The sequence below is a fragment of the Thunnus thynnus genome, chromosome 5 (genome assembly GCF_963924715.1).
Source record: "Thunnus thynnus chromosome 5, fThuThy2.1, whole genome shotgun sequence".
In the NCBI taxonomy this organism is placed as follows: Eukaryota; Metazoa; Chordata; class Actinopteri; order Scombriformes; family Scombridae; genus Thunnus; species Thunnus thynnus.
Window position 1 is genome coordinate 32,545,865 of NC_089521.1, and position 22,808 is coordinate 32,568,672.

Below are 22,808 nucleotides of genomic sequence, written 5' to 3' on the forward strand. Positions count from 1 at the left end.
TCTCAGGCAACTCTGTCACGTTTATATACGACTGAATTGCAACAGCAAACATGTTTTGCAGGAAACCTTAATGATAAAATGTTGTTAATGTACTCCACAAGTTGAAAATATGTTGATACTGAACATAAGAGTTTTTAAGATTTTTTCCACCAAAATATCCGATCTTGCAGTACAATATCTGCTAGTAGTGACTACAGCAATATTACGCATCTTTATGTTCAGACGCTGGCAGGTCTGTTGACGCCGCTCTGCTGGCTTGATGTGCTACGTATCACAAAGTCTTGATTTAGTACTAAATTTCTTTGAGAAATGTACAATTTTAGGGTCCCAGTCTGATTAATATGATGAGCATCGTCAGGCACGAGCAGCAGCCTCTTTCTGACACATTAATACCTTCCGGAGACTGAAAACTGGACGCTAAACAAACTAATGTGACCAAACTCTTCATGATGAAGGAACATGTCACCCAGTGCAGCGGTGTGACTCACTGATGTGTTTTTAATAGTTTTTAGACAACAACGGAGGAATAAGATATATCAGGCTTTGGATACACATAAAATACTTGTTAGTAGATCAGTTCATTGTTGATTTAGGTCCAAACATCAGATTTGTTGACTTGTTGGTGCCACATGGGAACTCTACCTCGTACTACAAACTTATGTTTCTTAAAAGGTCTAGTTATTAAAGGCCTGGATGTGTTTATACTGGCTTGATTAGAGCCAATCAGGTCAGACGGCAGCAATTGACAAGGTAATGCAAATTGATACACTTTCATGTCAATGCACTGTAAGAAAGAACTGAGACGGCCGAACCAAAAGAGGGCTGTCAGGACACCAAGAATTGTCAGCTATAATTTTCATCCTCGTCTTTTAATTGTCTACTGATTCACAGCCAGGACGTCAGGTGGAAGCGATTACTTCTAATTAGCTTGAAAAAAAAAAGAAACGCCAGGTCATAAACTTGAGACAAGCAGCAAATTGATAACTGGCACTATGTTGAACGTCTATTTTGCGTCGTCTGATGGTTGGTGATTTTTCCTTGCCGACTAGCTGACGTCAGCCTACAAACAGCCATCTGTTCTGTAACCTCGGTTGCTAAGGTCGTTGCTAAGGTTTTTCCATGTGTTGTTTGCTTTGTGTACACTCGTATTTTGGATTTCATCCCCACTAATGTATTTAAGAAGTTGACATTTCAAGTAAAGAACCTGCTACTGTAATTTCTTTCATAGTTTGTTGATGTAACCTACCAGAATATAAATATAGACCTGGAAACGTGCAGAATATGTGTCCTTTAATGTCAACATGTGCAACAGCTGAACAAGCCTGAAACAACCGCAGTCAGAGAGAAAATAACATTGAAGTACCTGATGCAGATCTACAGTGTCCAGAGGGAGCTACAGGCTGGTATTTACACCATAGTTGGTCTGAGAGGCCAGAGGTCAAAGGGCAGAGGAGGAGGTCCTGTTCGACCAGTATGGCTCTCTAAAAACTGATGCTGATATATTTGGACTGAAGCTGCTGAAAGATGATATTTTGTGCTGGTGGTCAGAATAAATTGTGTAAAAATAATCAGAATTTGTGCTCTCATAACAGCATTTATGTAAACATCGGGTAGGTTGACACACAAATAGTGAATCCAAGAGGACACACAAGGTCACAAATAAGAATAAAAAGTCTGAAGCCTCAGCAGTGCCCCCTAGAGGAGGAGACGGAGGTTATTCCTGCACCTCAGAGGCTGTATTCCACCAGTAAACCACCAGGAGTCCTCCTGAAACTTTCCTCTTATGACTGATTCACAAAGCTGCTGAGAACAACTTTTAGTAAGAAACCGAGAGAAGTCCTGAGCTAAGAGTCGACCCTGTTGTTATGGACGACATCATTATCTTTTCCAGACTTCAGTATTGTAACTTTCTGTATTTCTGCCTCAGTCAGAAGCAACTTTCACGACTACCACTGCTGTAACCACATTACACCTGTCTTAGCATCATTGCACTGACTTCCTTTACATTTTAGAATTAGACTTACTTTTAAAGCACAACTTGGACTGACCCCAGAATTTATAATAGACTTCTCGTCGGTCCCAGGTCCAGCTGTGTGACCAGAGAGGATCAGGATGCCATATTTTTGATTTGATGAATAATTCAGGCGACAGTTATATTCTAAGTTCATCAAGTTCGCTCCAAACTGCATTTTTCCAGTGTCCAAGTAATGAGAGACTTGTGTGAACCATCATCTCTGGTGTTATTATATTGTTTTAATATTTTGTACACTGGTTGGATCATTCTTAACTCAACCACCATCAAAATATGTTTTACAAAATTCACTACTGTTAAATTTTTCCAAAATCTTGATGCGAGGCAACCCAGTCACCAGAAGAAAACGTTGGCATTGAATGTTTCTGCAAACCACAGAAACGTTGAATATCTACGTTTCAACACGTGAATTACGTATCCTATCAACATTTCTACCCGTTGAATAATGATGTTTTATGGTGTGACAACGCTGTGGTTAAGGTTTGGTTAGGTTTAGGCACAAAGACCACTTGGTTAGGGTTAGGGGAAAGATCATGGTTTGGGTTAAAATAAAATTAAAAATAAAATAAAAATGGCTGATGTCTCACTAAAAACACCCAGTTTTGTCGAATGAAATGGGAAGTGGGCATTGGTTTCGAGGTGGCCTCGAACCTTGCTCTCTGCTGCAAACAAACTTACTAACCATCCACCAGCCCCTCCTCCTTCTAATAGAAAAGAACTATGTCACTTTAGAAATGTTGATAGGATACGTTTCATTGAAATGTTAATATGCTACATATTACATGTGTTGAAACATCCATATATAACGTTTCTGTGGTTTGCAGAAACATAAACTGCCAACGTTTTATTCTGGCGACCAGGCTGTGCGAGGAGGCTCATTGCCTGCAGCTTGTGAGCAGGTCTGAGTGACGTAGGAGTCCTCTGGACTTCATCTAACTTCTCTCAGACTTAGGAGCTACTTTTAGCACTAAAATGCTTTGTGATTTACTCTTAGACTAAAAATGTAGGATTTCTACATTTAGAACTGACACGCCCCTTATTTTTAGGAGCAGCTTTCATACTGAGGATGTTTTATTGTGAGAATACTCTCAGAAAGCTCCTAACTTAGCCTAAACATTTCTAGCAAGGACTCCTAGTTTAGGAGTGACTCTGAGTGAGGAAGGAACAGAAACTTTAACCTTAGTGAGGAGGTCGACCCTGTTGCTATGATAACGGGCTTAGAGCGGACAGTGAAATCCAGGACTAATCATAGAATTTAGTCTCTACTAAGACATGTTGTAATTATAAATACTATGTTCTGTAATGAACATCTCTGGTGAATAAATACTTTAAAAGTAGCCTATGAAATCTTTGAAAACACGACCTACTTGTGCAGCAGCATTTTCACATGCTGATAGTTGTTATATTTATTGTCTTACATTTATTTACCCTGCTGGTAAGTTTAGTACTTAATCTATTTGATATTAACGGGAAAAATGGCTCAACTTTCATCTATTTCTGTGATTGCTGGTCAGTCTGTATAAGTAGCAGCATGAAAATCTTTTTTTTTTCCAGCTGCCAGTAAATTCCAGATGTTTCCAGTTGCCAAATATCTCAGTGTTGTGATCACTGTCATTTCTGCCGTGCATTGGATGGAGATGTGAGAGCATCTCTAATGAGATCAACAAACATCCCTGCTTGATCTAATCTGTAGCGTTTCATTAACTCACCGTCATTCAGCGTTTGGAGAATATTTCTCCTCTGCTTAAGAAACTCTTCAACCTTTTAAAAGTCCTCCTTCCTGCTCCTACAGTTGTTCTCCTTAGGAGCTCTCTTAAAGATGCTTTTTGAATAACTTTTATCTTTACCAGGATCTAGTCTTAACTGTAAGGATTTTATTCTAAGGATTTTCCTAGAATTTCATCACAAGGAGCAACTCTTTATACTTAGAAGCGTTATGAATACAACTCCTGATCTGTTAAAAGCTGTGAGACACCAACCGTCCTGCTGACGTGGATGAAGGTTCTCGGACAGTAGAGGGAGCGTTTGCTCTGTTTTTCTGCTCTGAGCTGCAGCAGCCAGAGAACTTCAGACTATCAGCTGCAGCTCAGACTCAGTTTAGACATCTGTAAAGAAATCTTTCAGATCAAATAGATTATTGATAGATTAGATATGTATTTTTTTATTCTTGCATGTTTGTTTGTTTGTTTTCAGTGGTGGAAGAAGTATTCAGATCCTTAAGTAAAAGTACCAATACAGCAATGTAAAAAAATACTCAGTTACAAGTAAAAGTCCTGCATAAAAATCCTACTACAGTAAAAGTACATCAGTATTATGAGCTTGATGTAGTTAAAGTATTGCAGTAAAAGTACATAAGTATTATGAGCTTGATGTAGTTAAAGTATTGCAGTAAAAGTAGTGGTTTGGTCCCTCTGACTGATATATTATTATATATGACATCATTAGATTATTAATAGTGAAGCATCAGTGTTAGAGCAGCATGTTACTGTTGTAGCTGTTGGAGGTGGAGCTAGTTTACACTACTTTATATACAGTTAGATAGTTTAGTCCAGTGGTTCCCAACCTAGGGGTCGGGCCCCTCCAAAGGGTCAGCAGATAAATCTGAGGGGTGGTGAGATGATTAATGGGAGAGGAAAGAAGAAAAAACAAAGTTCTGATACACAAATCTGTTTTCAGTTTTTGGACTTTTTCTCTAATCTTTGATTTTTGCTGAAATATTGGATCATTTGAACATTTATTGAAATGAAAGCATGTGAGAAATTTAGAGGGAAAAATCACTATTTGGTGGAGCTGTTAACAACTCATAGACATGTGAAATGTGACCCCGACTACACACTGCTTTTTGTAAGACGTCAAAAGCCCAAAAGGTTGGAAACCACTGGTTTCATCTTTAACAATGTGTTGTATTTTAAAAGCTTGTTATATTATCCATTGTGTCAAATCTTCATCTGAAAAGTAACTAAAGCTGTTAAATAAATGTAGTGGAGTAGAAAGTACAATATTTCCCTCTGAAATGCAGTTTTAATCTTGATATATGGAGGATAAAATACGTCTTTGCCAAAAATAGAGTGAAAACTTCATGAACAGACTGGATTGGAAGTATGTTGTTACTTAAATACTTTTTTCTTTCTCACTTTTTTCCAGAAACTTTACTTGAATTAAAAAAATATCTGTCACAAAAATCCCTTGATTTTCTATTACGACCGGTATTTTGATGCAAATCTAGATCCATTTAAAAAAAAGTCTCTGTTTTAAAATAACAAACATAAGATTGTGCAGTCTTGGTGTAGGTGTGAGTTTAGTCTTTTCAAAGCTGTTTCTGTCCCCTCTGTGTTACATCCACCTCTCTGTATTTCCTTTTATTTTCACATGCAGTCATCCTGGTTTCCTGCAGCGGTCAGTCCTGCATGGAGAAAATCGCTCAAGTCATTTTCCATCTCCTCACTCTGCTGAATCAGATATATGTCGCCTTGCAGTCCTTCCCTCGGTCATGTAGTCTCATGACTGTAACCCAAGCACATCCTAATAACTGACCCAGGCTGTAAAGTCATTTAGTGTTATTATGTCCAGACTGTCAGAGGTCATCGTAAAAGTTCAAGGAGTGCCGTTACATTTAGTGCCTGCTCGAAATCTCATTAACTTTCCCCGTTTGCTCCCGAGTTCCTCATGGTTTCACTCTCAGCAGAAGCGGAGCCAACAGATGAGGTCTGATTGATTGTTATTCTCCAGAATCACAGACAGTCTCTACACATGTTTGTTGTCATCTCTGGATGAAGAAGGTTGATTTATGTTATTGTTATTTATCTGTTTGAATGTGTCCTTCCAGCAGCTCCTCTGCACAGAGAGAGCTGGTTTCGTTAACCTGGCAGGCGCTTGAACGCAGCACGGCCTGCCGTCCATCTGGTTCCTGAGTGTGTTGTGCATCAGTCAGAGAGCAGACACGAGCAGATTTATCTGATTTCAAACGGCTGGAGACGTGCAGCTGTAAATACAAGTCAGACATTGCTAAAACTGGAAAATATAAAAAGACCAACAATCATGGCCGGAAAGTCCGTTTATCATCCAATGATTCAATTATTCCTTTAAATCTGGCAAACAAAAAAATGCACCAAAAATTGAAAACTGATGTTTGTTTTCCAATTTTCATCTCAAAACGGAAAATCAAGGAAACCAAAATGAAATAATACGTCTAATTTTTCTTTATTTTTCTTTCTTTATTTTCTGTTTCCCACAGTGTCTTCCTGCTGCGTGTCCATGTGTGTCGCCGCAATTTGCTACATCCAGCGAGCGCCAAAAGCGGAGGCTACTGAAAGTCCCTCGGTCCGGTCCCGGTAGGCCACTCACTGGAATTTCCAGTTCCAGTTCTGGCCTCACTCAAGCACAACATGTCTCTAATTCATGATATGTTTATGATTGGAGTGACATATGCCAAGATCTCAGAAAAGATGAGAGAAATGGGTGTCCAGCAGGGAAACTCTGAGATCATCATATCCGGAGGCTACTTGCCAAACATAACACGCAGAGAAAAAGGACCCACTTCTGATTCAGGCCTTGTCTCTCGTGCAGTAAATGAAATATGTGAGATTAACACATGACAGTTGAGTTACAATAATCAATAGTTTAAAAAAAACTTATGATTGTTAAATGATGAAAGACCACCTGTCCTCAGTTGAGTTCTGAGAGCAGCTCATCCCCTTAACATGAACAATGACATCAGGTATGTTATCAAGTAGTCCTGAGGGTGTATACCATCATATACCACGACTCATGTGATTGCTGTAGACGTATATAGCAGGAAAATTGTTGTAAATGCAACTATACCTGCAAAAAAAAACCCATTCTAGCCATCTATGAAGAGGTGTACAGGTTGGTGTTTTATGTTCTGTTTGAAAGAAAATATTTCAATTAATTGTAATAATACCAATAATTAAGCGTTCCATACTTGTTTATATAGACCTGCATTAACATTTTATGGAATGTGGGATTAACTTCATGTAGATCAAAGAGTTTTTGACCTGCGTCTGTACATGCGAGAGAGGCTGTCAGAATATAGACACAACCAGCAGAGAGCCAGTCAACAAGGGTAACGTCAACCATCTGCAAGCCATCGGCCTGCATGACCCCAGTGGTGAAATATTGCACTTAAGTACAAGGTTTACAAGGTTGTACTTTACTTGAGTACATTTTCTGCTACTTTATACTTCTACTCTACTGCATTATGAGTAACAGCAATCTAATAATGTCATATATAACAATATATAAGTCACATGAGCCAGTTTTCAAAAATGTAAATCCCAGTACATTTAGCAGATGAGACTTATTCCAGGATTTTGAATGCAGGACTTTTACTTATGATGACGTCTTTCATCACTGTGGTGCTTTTACTGCATTACTCTAGAGACACTCTATGTTAACAGACCTCTATCCAGCTCTGTTTTTAAAAAAAAATAGAATCTCACAGTAGAAAGGATGTGGCCAGAAACCAACAACTGAGTGAATTAACCCACTAAAGGAGGCCCTGGTTGTAGTGGTGTAGCTACAAGATCAGGAAGCAATAGATATTGAGGACAGCCCGATCTGCCAGATGTGCCGGATTGGTATAAACAGATTAGTGCAATTATGGAATGCTCACAGGATCCCTGCTGTTTTACTGTTGAACACCACAACAAAACATGTGCTGTGTCGTTAAAGGAGAAAGGAAGGAATACCAAAGCACCCGGCAGGGACTGGAACACCGAGAAAGATCCCAACAGATCTTCTATCAGATACCATGGTAGCAGCTGACATGTGTGACGGGGACGAGTGAACCTTTTCTGTCTCAGTGAGAGCAGAGCAGCACTTTGCACAGTTTTACCCCGACCTTTCAGCTGTCAATCACAACTATGCTCCATTCAAAGAGGCCTTGATCTACCTCACTGATATGACAAAGAGATGTTCCTAATCTCATGTGAGTTGGATCATGGATTGATTGATAGCCTCAGCTGTGTGGCAATGCAACTTATTAACCCTTAAATTCTGTTTAAGTAGACTTAACTACTGTAAGAGTGCAAGGTATAACTATACTCTCGAGCTAAATGTCTATCTTTAGAAAGAAAACATTAATAATCCTAAAATAAGATCTTATTACTCTTTGCAGTGTGAGATTTTATTTCAATAACAAGAAAATGTTCTGCATCCTGATCCAGATTTGCATTAAATTACACATAATCAGTACAGATGCCACTAAGCTTTTTGAAGGCTGATCTCGTCACCTACAAAGCAGGTCTGGTCTCCAACCACTAATGACGCCCTTAATCCAACAAAATACCTGCTGAGCCTCTCCAGACCACAAAGAGCAGCGTGAAATTTGTGGCCTGACTGTGTGTGAGGTTACAAAGATGTCTCGGTGTGTAATGTTCATATTTATGGAACAAAGAGCTGTGAGTAAACAAGCTGTAACAGTCTGGATTCCTCGTTACATATTTTATCCAACTGCATCTCTCCTTTGTTGGTTTTGGGACATAATCTCCTGCCAGAATAAAGACTCAGATTACCTGTGTGTTATCTAGATTGTTTTAGGTCTGTGAATGATGTAAGCATGTTGACCCCTGACAAGGAACAGTAAGTAGAGGAGCTGACAAAGCGTTCTGCTGTCCAAAGCAAATGTTAAAGTCTATAAATACATTAAAGTGGGATGTAAGGGGTGAACAAATATTTGGAGGAGTTTTTGAATTGGAATGTGTCCTTTGACCTTTAGGAGGGGAGGTGTGGGGGGGGGCTGGCAAGTGAATTGTGGGAATTTATCAATGCTTTCAGTGTGTGTGTGTGTGTGTGTGTGGTCTGTCATAGGCTACTTCTGGGGACAAATTTCATAATTAAGTCCAGTTAAATGTGTCCACAATTGGGGAAAAAGCAGATTTTGGGTCAGTAGTTAAGGTTAGGGTTAGGGTAAGTCTACAGGAAATGAATGTAAGTCTATGTAATGTCCCCAAAAGTGGCCATGATCTTATGTGTATGTGTGTTGGTTCATAATAAAGTTCATAATAGAAAGAGTCATAATTGGATCTGCCAACGAGCCGGCACCTCACTAGTATACAGTAGGTGTGTGTTTAACCCATAGACTGTATATAAGATAGAAGCAGCAAGGTGTGACATCACTTATTAGAGGGCCTGAATTTAGATTTAAGAAACTTAGATTAGATTTAGACCATAATGACTTATTAAAAAAATGACTTAGTATTTCTAGAGAGAAGTTGATGCTTTTTAAATTGGGGTCAGTTGGAGCATCTAATGGCCGTCGGTACTTCAGCTTCAAAATGTGGAAGTTGCCGTTTGGTTTTTTCTTAGTTTTTTATCGACTATCCTACAAAACATAACAGAGATTTGCTTTGAGATTCTGCTGCTCCATCCTCCTGAAATCATTTACAACAGACTTTGAAGCTTTGAGTTGTTTTACAGCCTCCTGCAAACTACAAGACTTCTTGTTTTTAAGGGATAAAGCTGTGATCTTCTATGTTTGTCTTCTTGTCAGCAAATTTCATGTCTGGATCCAAACCAACAATGATCTGATCTACTAACAAGTATTGTGTGTATATCCAAAGCCTGATATATCTTATTCCTCCGTTGTTGTCCAAAAACTATTAAAACACATCACTGAGCCAAACCGCTGCACTGGGTGACATGTTCCTTCATTATGAAGAGTTTGGTCATGTTAGTTTGTTTAGAAACGGCTCCAAAGACTAAACAGTGACCACTTTTTCATCCCTCGGAGAGCATTTCCTGTACGGCAGACACCACTTGCTAGCTTGTTGTACAACATATCAAACCCTGCAGACTTGGTACTACATTACATATATTATATACTCTCAAAGAACTTCAGTACAGTTCTGTTATTGATTGCAGATCTAAATAAATTTCAATTTCTAAACTGCTCGTCTCGCATCCCACACTCGTCTCCAAGGTGCTGCAACTTCAAGTGCAAAAATTAAACCATGTCGCCAGAAAATGAAGTTGACATTGAGGTGATTCTGCAAAATTAAGACCGAAACCAAAGCCTTTTGGTGCTGAACAGGTAGCGTACAGTGGGTTTTTAGAGCGACACTTCTCACATTACACACTGTCATTTCATACATTGTCATTATAAAAAAATATTGATTATAGCCACTTTGGGTTTAGAATGTTCAGGGTTGTGTCAGTGGTGTTTACTGAACTCTGTGGTCATTACTGAGGCTGTTTTTGTAAACATATTTGCTGGTATCTCCTCTGTTTGTCTTCCTGGTTTACCTCACCCAACAGGAATGCATCGTTCCTGCTCTCCGCTGCTTTAATGAGGCTGCATTCCTCCATCTGTATGTGGAGTCACCACCGCATTACTCCATCAGTACACTCAACATGTCTCCTACGTGCTGTAAAGCTCCTGGTGGGGGCTGTAAAAGAAGTACGCCACAGTTAAAGACTAAAAGCTCATAAAAACCTGGAAGAGGCTCAGAGCTCTTTGTGAGTTCTCTTAATCATGATTACCAAATCTGAAAAAAGAGGTCGATTCTTTTCCTGATATAGAAAAATCCTGCAGGTTTCATGATGACAACTAAAGAGAACAGAACATGAGAAAGATGTTTGATGAACTGAAGAACAAAGAACATCTACAGTTTGAAAGTGAATGTGAAATAAATATAAATAAAATATATTTATCAATACACGAGAGAATCTCCATGAACAAATAAGATAAGTTTGTTAATCAGATAAGATTTAATTAACAGATACTTTACTTGTGTTGTGTCAGATTTCACACTTCAAACAAAATCATTGATATTTTTATCCAGTTGGCCAAATAATCTTCATTGTTTGATGTGTGATGGAGTCATTCTAGTGGGTAATTGAGTGATGGACATTAAATCGGCTTTATTTATTCATTTATTGCACTAAAGGATTATTTAATGTTCACTTAAGTCAACTGTCGAACAAACTGGGGTCTGAAAGAACAATTTTGGTTCAACAAGTCCTCCAAACTCTGTCTTTTGAGACTGTACTCCCAACTTCCCAATCAAACCACTGTTGGAAAAATAAAACATTTTTTGGTTAAGGTATAGTCAAGTTCAGGCACAAAAACAACTTGGTTAAGTTTAGGGAAGGATCATGGTTTGGGTTAAATTAAACCTGCAGTGTGGAACATATAAATGAACACCCACTACATTCAAGTCAAACAAGTTCACACAACGCTGATTAAGCCTTTTACCACCAGGTGAATGTCTCTGTATTTCACACATGGATATATTATAAGAGCTGGATACCGGACTAAAAATGGCGCCCATTCAGTCCTATAGGAATGACTCGACTGGCGCATACGCCAAAAAAAGTTTCTAGCTTCCGGGTTTCCTTCCACGTTGTGCGGCCTACTGAATATGCGCAGTAGTGTTTCCCCTGTTTTTCCCCGATTTTTAAATCGCTTTTCTCAGCTCGAGGAAAGTTTTACAAACATAAAACCTCCATGGATCAAAAGTTCATAATAGAAAGAGTCATAATTGACGTTGTTTGCAGTTCAAGGGGTCCTGTCAACAGTTTTACAGGTGTCTCTTTTACAATGGTGGTCTATGGGGAAAATCCTCTTTGGGCCTCAGGGGGATTTTTTGCTGCAATACCGCGAGTGGCCACAGGGAAAAATTGGCTGCAAGGCAGAGCGGTGGTGCCCTATCCAGCTCTTATTATACATCCATGATTTCACAGTATACAGAGTTTTTAAATCTCATGTTGATGGCAACATTCCTGTGCTGGCCATTTGAATGTGCACCAGAGACTTTCACCGGCGGTTAGCCCTTTGCTAACTTGAATGGGGATAAAATAATTTAATTGTGCAGCTCTTCTAGACTTTCCAAATGTTATCAGACCAAATGGAACAAACTCTCATAGTGAAAAGAGTCAATTTGCTGGGGTTGTGTGACGTTCAAAACAATTTATCCACCATTTTACAGTCACAACAGTAGTGACGGAGTAGGCTACACCAGAGCCTATGACAGTGTTTTTGTAATTACTCTCACTGCAAGAAGGGGGAGACAAAAGTTCCACACTGCAAGTTTAAGTTTAATTGGATTACATTAGATTGCACAGGTGTTCCTATTAAAGTGCTTGGAGAGAAACGTTTCTGGATTGTCCAATGCAAAGGCAGCCTGATATTCTGAAAAAGTTTACAATGACAGTCATTAATAAAAAGACAAAACATGATGTTTCAACAATTATTTCCGAGACAGATTTAATTATATGTCAGGTGTGTGATACCCTAAATCAGCATTGCACACTTGTCTTCAATAGACCTGCTGACATAGGATTTGATCAATCAGGGCTCTGGAGACACTGGGTCTTAACCAAGCAGCAGCTACAACGTCTTGAGATTGAAGCACCTTAAAGCTGCTCCAACTGACTCCCATTCAAAAAACCCCAACTTCTCTCTAGAAATACTAAGTCAATCATTGTTTTCAACCAGTCATTATGGTTTCAATCTCTAAGTTCAGGCCCTCTAATAAGTGGTGGTTATTCTGGCAATTATTGCTCTGTTAATAAATTTGGAGACTTACAGTAGCTTTGATATCTGCCATGTGGGCGTTGATTGACAACTGTGATTGACAGTTGGCTCCAGGACTCACACTGAGTTGGACTATTGTCACAGTATTAACAGTTTAATGTTACTTGATTATGATACCTGCCCTAGCACAATTTAGCTAAAGTAGCTAATGTTAGCCCAAGTGTGCAGTGCTCAGTGTTCCCAGTAAGCTAGCTGGCATCAACCATAAGCTACAACTCTGGGCTTCAAACCGGTTCCTATGTAAACCAATGGGTGACGTCACACCTTGCTACCTCCATATTTATATAGAGGCTATGGTCCTAGTGCGCATCCTAGTTTTGAAAAATCTACTCCCTCAAAACAAGACAATATTAAAAGGTTTAAAGCCCAAACTTCATCATAACCTGTTGTCAGTACGTTATCTCATGTACGGAGCTGCGGGGGCAGCTGGGAGTACGAAGAGGCCATAAACTGAGCACATTAATTCGACTTCGACTTCACGTCTGCCACTGAGTTGATTATAATGTTCAGAGACTCCAAGAAGGGGAGGTTTCCTCTGCAGATATTTTCAAGGTTAGTAAATCATTTTAATTGTTCCTTTGTGGGATCTTAGCATAAATCCAGTAGATCTGCTGAGTACAGAGTGTGTCCAGTTCTTTCCAAACTTCCTGCAGATAATTAAATTAGCACACTGTTAAACACAAACCTCATGTTTTTAAAATGTGTAACATGAATTTTCACCACATAGGATGCTTGCCAATGTTTCAGTATTTCAAAGTTTCAGAAAACTACAGAACGCAGTTTAAAAGATTGCACATATAAATTTTGGAAATATATGATACGATATGATATACGTTATTGTCCCTGTGAGGAAATTTGTCTTGGACTCTAATGCTGCACACATGACACATGTCGTCATATTTTCACCTACATTGTCTAAAATGTCATTAAAAAACATTAACTGTCTGAGAATTACATTAAATGTAAACCAAGGGAAACAATCAGGTGACAAACCAGAAAGATGTTTTTATCTGTTGGTTCTATGAATCAGTTAGATGACTTTACAGTTTAGTAGCTAAAACACTTTGATTCAGGTTAACAGCTCAGTGTAACAGCTTAAGTTTGGTTCAGGTTAGCTAACAGCTAACAGCTGAAAGTTCAGTTGAAAACAATTTAGTTTAGGTTTCTAGCTAAAAGGGTTTGGTTAATGTTAGCTAACGGTTCAGTTAAGCTAGGACTTAAACTCAGCTTTCTTACACTCTGCTTATCTTAAATATTTGGCACTCAGAGCTGTTTTAAATGGATTGTTAACTCTGAGATTTCAGTGTAAGATTTATAAACAAAAACTATGTTGAAAAATATTTTTTTATGGATCTTTTTCCCACAACAAAAACGAGAGAAAACTAATTCAGAAGTTAGCTTTGGAAACGAAAACTATGATGAAATGTGTCACCATTTTTACCAACAAATAAAAACTAAATTACAACATACAATATGAATAAATGGACAAATTAAATAATGACTGTGTTTTCAATGTAACGTCTTATTCAACAACCTGCATGTATCTGCAGATTCTCTTTTTCAGAAGTTGACTTTAGTAACCTTATGTCTCTGCCGGTAATGTTAGCTAACGTTACCAATATTAGGAAGGACTGAAAGATTTATGGACTAAATTATTTCATCTACAGCAATCCCACAGAAAAAATTTCAACCATGAAAACAGGCTAGGCCAGCTAGCTAGAAAAAGGTAAGCTAACGTTAACGTAGATTTATCAAGACCAGCTGTGGATGTAACGCTACATTACATACGTTGGATATTTTTCGTGTCGGCTGGCTGTCAGTCAGAATAAAGGAGCTGTGAACAATCTAAAATGTATTCTAGATGCCGACTAAAGGAATATCACTGCATTGTCATTATCCAAAGTTTTAGCTGCTCGTCTCAAGCACTTTAGTGAACAAGTATCAATTTTCAGCACCTGATTTTGATCCAGTTTCGCTGTCAGTTTTTTTTGATAAAAATTTACTTTAAGGGCTGTATTTCTGTGGAGGTGCATTGACCAGCACAAGCAGCACTCCAACAGTTTGGTATTTTCCTGACCTTGAAACCCGCTCTGCCCATCTGTGTGGTATTTTGGTGCCAAGTGCAGAGCTCACGGTGCACAGGTGGGAGAAGAAGCACAGAAAGGTGAGAGGTTCATTCAAATGAAGCAGCACAAAGACAGTTGTTGTATTTTGGTTGAAATTTAGTCCTAGACGTTGCCCTGTGAATAGACGTCTGAGAACCATGTGTATTCCTGGCACAAAGTCACTTTGGTTGATTCTCTTGTGATTTCACCCGCAAGTACCTGCAGACAATGCACATCAGTTAAAAAACAAAACAAAACAAGACATAAAAAGGTAGTAATAAATAAAATATTTAAAAATTATTTTGAACAAAAATACTCTGAAATAAAATAAAATGTTGTACAAATCTACTTAGAAATACCAATTTGTGGGTCACCTTAATTAGAGGTGGCATGTAATTAGTCTTATTAACCTTACCTGCCATAGGCCCATATAAGCAAGTTGAAGGGTGGTAAACCCATATAACTTCCACAGCTGCATTGAATTAGGTGAGAGTCTTACTTGGTATTTGCATAGGATTTTATTGTACAAACCCACATACTAATTTAAGAATATATTGTAATATCCCAAAATTATGTGGTTGAATAGAGTTATGGAATATATTATTGCGAGACAAAGGCAGCATCAGAACAGAGAGAGGCTCCACCTGCACATTACTGCACATTCCCAGACAGTCCTGTAGTAACCTTTTGCGGGATTTGGGGTCTGGATCTGGAAAAGGTCTGCCCAGACTGACTGTTCAGTCTCCCTGTTGCTGTGAAAATAACAACTGGCCTGGCCTTCTTCGCCACAGGGTTATTTCAGCATCCCTTGAGTGCTATCACTGGCATATCTCAGGCTGCTGTCAGTTCGGCCATAAATTCAGTTACCTCTTGCCTTGTTCAAAAGGTGTAAAACATAAAAGGGGCCATTCTATCAATCTGTCAAAGTTGTCTGTCATGCACAATGCAAAGTAGCCCATGTGTTTGCCAATTTTCCAGGTTCTACACATGACCCTTTATTTTGGTGAATTTCTTGTCCAAGCATCTGCATTTCAGATGCTTGGACAAGTCAGGTGGCACATCACAACACAGTCCACAGAAAGTCAGCATGTTCTTCGTGGCATGTTGTGTTTTGCACATTATGGATGGATGGATTTGCACATAGATGCCAAAATGAGGGGAATTTCAGGGGAAACATTACACAGAGTGCAGAGAGAGGCTGAGCTGGCTGCACCGATGCATGAACAGACCATAGCGCATAACGCACAAGAGAGGATCAGCTGGCAAACGACTTTTTCCATGGGAGAGAACTTCAGTCAACAGGAATGCAATACAGACAATATTAAAGTGACCCAACAAAAATTATTATAAGCAGAAAAATACAATATGAAACAAACACAAAATACAAATAAAAATGTTGAAAGGTGGTGAGGTGGACTGCCACTCTACTGCAGTGGCAAGGCTCTCCAGGCTGTAGCTAATTGAGACGCACAGCTGATTTGCCCGGGAGTCCATCCGTAACTGGTGGTTTCTAGCGTTGTGTGCGTTGTGTTTTGATGAAGAGGCTCAGACCAGAATATCTTTGGAGGCGACCATTTATTCTGACAACAGAAGTGAATAACAAAATCCTCCAGTCAATTGTGACAGCTAACTTGAGCTCCTACTAAAATTAAATGACATAGAAATGTGTTAGCATACTGCACAAGAAGTTTATGCTAATAAATAAACTTGACTCCGTTACACATCCAGCGAAGGCAGTTGTGAATAGAGTCCACTGCATGGCTCAGTGTGTGCAACTCTTGCAGCACTGTGGTGAAACCAGTTCACTGGATCCTAAGAAAGGGTTGGTCTTACGTTCTCACATGTCACCGGTTCTGCTGGTGGCTGCCTCCCCACTTCGGCCTTTGTGCAGTTCTGCTTGTTAAAGCACGTGTCTCAGTCTCCTCGCCAGTTTCTCCTCTATAAAAAAACACATTGTATGGACGGTTGTGTATTGTTTCATTTACATTTGTAATATGCAGTCTTTGCTGAATAAAATTTCACATTGGCCCATTGTTTTGGAAATATGATTTGGCTTTTTAAAATTCCATCTGTGACACTCACCAGAAACGCTGACCTGAAGCCCTCCACTCATTCTGCAGGCAGCGTTGAGGCTGATGGGGTCAGGTGCTGGCTTTGTAAGGGACTCCCACTGGTTGCCCTCCTCTCTCACTAATTTGAGGCAAACTTTTGCTTCCTTCTCTGCCTGACATCACTGAACCGCTTTTTAAACTGTGCAGCGGTTCCCAGGACCATTTACACATGCAGTTACCTCCTCTCAAGCTTTCCTGACTTCATCAGGTGGAGGACGCTTAGTGGCGGTACTAAATATTAACTGTGGAAAACCATAAAAAATTAGCTTTGGGATGGATTAAGGTAATGGTTGGGGTCTCCTACACTGTAAAATTACTTTTTAAGTCATTTGAAATTTTGGAATGTGTGCCTAAAGAGCAGGCAGTGTAGAGGCGGACTTGGTTAGTTTTAAAACATGGTTTCTTACTGTTCCTCAGCTAAAGGAATTTAAAATATCTGTGCTAACGCTAAGCTAGCTTTGAAAAAATGACTTTACTTTGTGAGGAAACTTAGATACAATCTCACTGTTCTGAGACATCCTTTTTAAGTCTCAACTGTGCAACAGCAGCTTCTTCCTTCGTTCAGGATCAGACTCCACTTCATAGACGCTATAAACTGTCTTACATCTCCAGCTGCAGACATTACTGCAGGTAAACATGCTGCTGCATTATTCATCGGGTAGTATTCCAGTTGGCTGGGGGTGAAGGTGGGGGCCACACCTCCAGCCAATCAGAGTAGGCGCTCATCAATAATGCAGATTTTATGCAAATAGCTTCAGAAACAGCCTGCTGGAGGACAGAGAGGAATCTGAGCTGTAAGGAAAGATGGATTTAGAGAAATCTAGACAACTTTTGGTGAATAAAATGTCACAGATATGTTTAAAATAGACTCAGTATTTATAGAAATGAGTCAAAAGGACCATAATACCAGATTTTTAAATGTGGAATAAAAATGTTTTTTATGCTTAAACTTTGCAACTTTGCTACAAAATTAAATTAGATAAAAATTCATTTCATACATCAAAACACTATGGTAGCTTTATTCTTTATAATTAAACAAAATTGCACTCTGTTATCTACTCTATCTACAAAGTACAGGGGACTTCCAGGTCATTTGGATAAACTGGGTTTACAGTTAAAAAAGGAAAAACTACAGTTTGTCCTGAGAAAGGTTTCATTATGAGCCAAGTGTCAGCAGATCTGTGTTGGCATGGAAACCCGTCTTTATTTACCACCACAGACAGAAAAAACAAAGTGATCATGTTCTCGGAGAAAGAGCGCTCAAGGCCACCGACAACATGGAGTACAAGTTGAAGTCATTAGATTCAGAACCGTGCAGCATTACACTCAGAAAAAAACCTGTTTACAGTACACAGCCGGGATCGTCTGCTCCGTCATCTCCAGCCTCATGTCTTTTCCTCGGATCGTCTTTCCCTTCGTCAGCTTCTCTCCAGCTTGTTTCCATGTATTAATAATATGTAGAAACTGAAACTCAGACCCACCACAGATATTCACAGCTGCACAATGAGGCACTGTGGCTGCTTTAGTGCTGCTGCTCATTAAAACAAGAGCCAGAGCCAGAGCTGGAGGTTTAATTCCCACTGAAGAAGGCGTGAGTGTGTTATATTAAATTGTGGATAACATGCAGTGAGATGATCATTATTACAGAATGTTACCCAGAGATCAAATAACCTCCCAATTATTGTCTGGATTTGTCTTCTCATCTGATCACCAGTAATGGAAAACAAGATTGACAGTACAGCTGCTTTACCAAAGTCAGTATTATATGTTATTTTGATTAATCGTGAATTCGTTGAGCATCATAGTTTTCATTTTACTTAATAACTACAAGATGCACTTGCCAATACAGCAGACAGTAGCCAAGTTTCCATCCAAATGTAGCACAAATTTAACCGAATTTCCAGAAAACTTGCAAAAGAAAATGCTAAATGTTATTTAATATATCAGTCACAGCCCGATTTCCTGCAAAACAAGTAAATTTAGCTGGTAATACTTCTATAATTTTACTTAAGTAGGATTTTAAATGCAGAACTTTTACTTGTAAAACCACTGGGAGGTGCTAACTCTTCAGTCCGTGCCATTAAACCATTGCAGAAGAAGAGGACGTCATTAAAAGAGCAGCAGTCAAAGCTCAAACGATGGAAAAGCATGTGGAAACTATGTCACGATATTTCATATTTTTTCTAATTTTTGGCATTTCCGCCTTTCTACGCACAAATTAAAAATGCACATGAAAGCCAGTGGATGGAAGATGCAGACGGTATGATCTGCCAGCTCTGCTGCCAAGTTCAGTTTTATATCAGAGCAGTCAAGGTTACAGTTTCATCCACAACATAATAGCCATGTGGGAAATCGGATCAAGGAACTGCTCAAACTGCAAGACAGTCGGCCAGATGATCTGACCTTCCAGAAAACCATGTGATGGTCCTGCAGCCAGATCGTTTATCAATCAGGTTGTTAATCAAGACTTTGTGACCTCAAACTGCACCAATCTGGTAGAAATTCATACAGGATCAGTAGTGTTTGCTGGCTATGTGTAACATGTGTGTTTTGAAAGCTACTCTAGATACATTTATTAGGTCAAAAGAGTCCTGCGCTTTCTCAGCTCAGCTCTTTGAAGATCCGACGAACGTGACATCTTTCTAATATCACTTCCAAAAGCTCCTGCTGACCGGTTAATTTCTCTTCTCGAATAACTTTTGACTGAATTCCAGCGTGTAAATCCATCCGTCAGAGAGTCGCTCGGCGTAGTTGTGCTCTCGGTGTCAGGCGAGGAGACGCTGCCGAAGCCCCAGAGAGGAGCCGCTCTGAGTGGGAGGTGATGAGAGCAGCTCTGGCATCGGATAGAGGAGAAGCAGAAACGTTTTCTGGGTCGCAGGTCAGCACTTCCTGAGCTGGCAGGATCTGCTCTAATGGATCAACAGCACTCCTCCGCCCTGAGTGAGCAGGGAGGAAGGAGATCTGCAGGAATGAGCTGCTTTTGTTCCGGGGGACCTGGAGCTTTAATCCTGCTTTAGCCAAATTGGCAAAACAGTCTTTTCTTACCTGGAAAACTGTTGTAATTCAGACCCCACAGGAGAAGCTGAGCCTCCAGGATTTACCGTACTGGATTATACTTGAAGAAAAGTAGGATTTTTGACAATCCTGCCTTTATTATTATAGTTTTGACCCTCACTCCTGCCAGCAATTATAAGCTAAATCTCTGAACTACATTTCATACAGAGAGACGTTTCTGTTGACATCAGAAAAACACAAAATTGACTAGAGCTGCAACGATTAATCCACTAGTTTCCAACTATTAAATTAATCGATTAATTGTTTTGAGTCATTTTTCATTAAAAAAGTGTCTAAATTCTCTGATTCCAACTTCTCAAATGTGGATATTTCATAGTTTCTTTAGTCCTCTATGACAGTAAACTGAATATCTTTGTGTTGTAGACAAAACAAGACATTTGAAGACGTCATCTTGGGTTCTGGGAAACAGCAATCGACATTTTTCACCATTTTCTGGCATTTTATAGACCAAACAACTAATCGCTTGATCGAGAAAATTATCGTTAGTTGCAGCCATAAAATAAAGGTCTCAGTATGCTTCAAACAAAGCGCATGTTGGATTGTGTAACAGTGTCTGAAACCAGACAGGCGATCAACAGTCACATCTGGTCGGGTGTGTGGAGGTGTGAAAGGACTGACTGAAAGTGTGCGCTGTATTACTGTTTTACTTTGGAAGCTGGTCCTGGATGTTTTGAAATACTAACAGCTCTGTCCTGCTCTGTGTTAAGTTTAGTGATGTTAACATAGAAAGGGTTAGCAAAGAGCGTACAGAGATCAGGGATGCAGCCAGGTGAAGGCAATGATGGCCATTCAGAACAGATATTAACAGTTTTACCATTAGGTTGCACAAACTAGTTTGTTTGAGACAGACTAAAGTCTTAAAAGGGCCACATTCTGCTTTTTGTGGTTGTCTGTTATTCATGTCAGGTGTTAAATATGGTCAAAGTTCCAAAACATGAGGTGAACGTATGTAGAAATGCTGCCTGCAAGTCAAAACTCAGGGCTTCAACCTGCTCTGAACGCTTTGTTTCCGATGGTTTTCAACATCAGCTTGGCACGACTTCCCATGAACGGCTGTCCATTCTGTAGCCTTGGCTGCTAAGGTGGTTGCTAAGGTTTTTCCATGTGTTGTTCACATTGTCCACTCTCATATTTCAGATCTGACTTTAGCTTGAACATATGCAGATGAAATTGAGAAGTTGAAATTTCGAGTAACGGACGAGAAAAAGATGTGAAATCCTTAGTTTGTTTCATGATTTGTTGACGTAGCCTCCTGAGCATCTGCAAGTCAGTTGTGACGCAACTTCCTGAAGCTGACCAATCAGAACAGAGTGGGCTCATCAGGAGGCGGGGCCTTAAAGAGACAAGAGCTAAAATGGCCTGTTTCAGACAGAGGCTGAACTGAGGGGCTGCATAAAGGACCAGTAGAAGATAAATAAGGAGTTTTTAACTGTGAATCATACAAAGATATTCCAGTAGAGCCCCAGAATATATACAGAGTTGGAAATGCAGAATATGTGTCCTTTAACAGTTTTTCCTTTAGATAACTCTTGTCAAGAATACAAAACAACTCATGTTGGTCACTAAAATATTTGAAAAGTGATGATTATTGTCCTCTCTCCTGACAAAATATTTCTGTAATCAGGATTTCACTGTTGTAACATCTAGAAAGGCTTTCCGGGCCAACAAGCTGTGAGTTTAACTCTGTAAATACAGCTGTGAAAACTGTTTCTGATACTGAGATTTCAAGCAGCAGAGGTCTGGTGGTGGCTGAAGTGTGGTTTCCATCGATACCTGGCATCACCAGATAACCTCCAGCAGCAGAAAACCAAACACAGCGGCATCAGGTTGTTTGCTTAGAGCTGAAAGTGAAGCCACAGGCGGAGAGTGTTGTTGTCCCGCTGATGGATGGAAGTGTTTGTTCTCCGGGAGGCAAGCTGGAGGAGATAAAACAGAGCTGTGTGTCTCTGTGGACAGTTTTCCACTGATGTCTGTGATACATGAGGGTGGTTGAGTCCAGAGCAGCAAATAATCATTATTTTCATTATTAACAAATCTATAAAAACGTTTGAGTAGCTGATTTAAAATGTTCAGCTTCACTTACCTTTCAGTAGTAAAGTAAGACAGAACTGTATTAGGGCCACTGTCTGGGTAACAAATCTGAGATTTTAAGAATAAAGTCGTCATTTTAAGAAAAAGTCACCATCATGAGAATAAAGTTATTATGAGAAAAAGATCATTTTACACAGAACTTTACACATATAATCTAATCTACCCAATCATAACATACAGTATGACGTTTTGATTTTGCAACTTTATTTGTATAATATGTGTATAATGGTGATTAGTTGCGATTCTAATCTGAATGATCCATAATTGATTATTGAAATCCAGAGGTCCATCTTATCATTTGCACTAGGGATGCACAATATCGGATTTTTTGCCAATATCCGATATGCCGATATTTCCAACTCATTGTGGCCGATTGCCGATACCGATATATGCGCATATTTTTTCCAGCTGGCTGCACCAGGACCGTCAGGGTGAAACAGTCCGTGGAGGGAAGCAGAGACTGGCGGCGGAGGAGAAGGTGACAAATCGGCCTCTCATAATCTGCAGAAAATGTTCATTTCGGGCCGATGCTGATATTTCAATTCAGAGCTTATATCGGCCGATACCGATGACGTGCCGATAATATCGTGCATCCCTAATTTGCACCTTTACCCAGTAAACATGTGTACATGTGCCATAAATGTTATATGTGTTTACTTGTTGTAGATGGTTCAGTTAGAGCTGCATGATGTGTAACATGTTCACTTTGTGGAAATGGAGTTATTACAACGTGCACAAAAATCTTATTTTAAGTTAAAACAGTAGCGTAGATAACAGTTACTATATTAAATCTTCTTGTGACGTGAATATTTTCAGTCTGTGGACCTGCTGCACTTTAC

General features: G+C 39.4%; 1 protein-coding gene and 1 long non-coding RNA gene across 2 annotated transcripts in view; one reads left to right on the forward strand and one right to left on the reverse strand.

Moving 5' to 3' along the window:
• Positions 1 to 22,808, forward strand: part of LOC137183637 (troponin I, fast skeletal muscle-like) — a 138,728-nt gene that overhangs the window by 16,204 nt on the left and 99,716 nt on the right. The gene's annotated exons all lie outside the window — the stretch shown is intronic.
• LOC137183623 (uncharacterized) lies at positions 16,249 to 19,309 on the reverse strand. Its single transcript, XR_010928510.1, has 2 exons — positions 16,775 to 19,309; positions 16,249 to 16,630 (listed from the first exon to the last, which is right to left on the reverse strand). It is a non-coding gene; the product is annotated as an uncharacterized lncRNA (long non-coding RNA).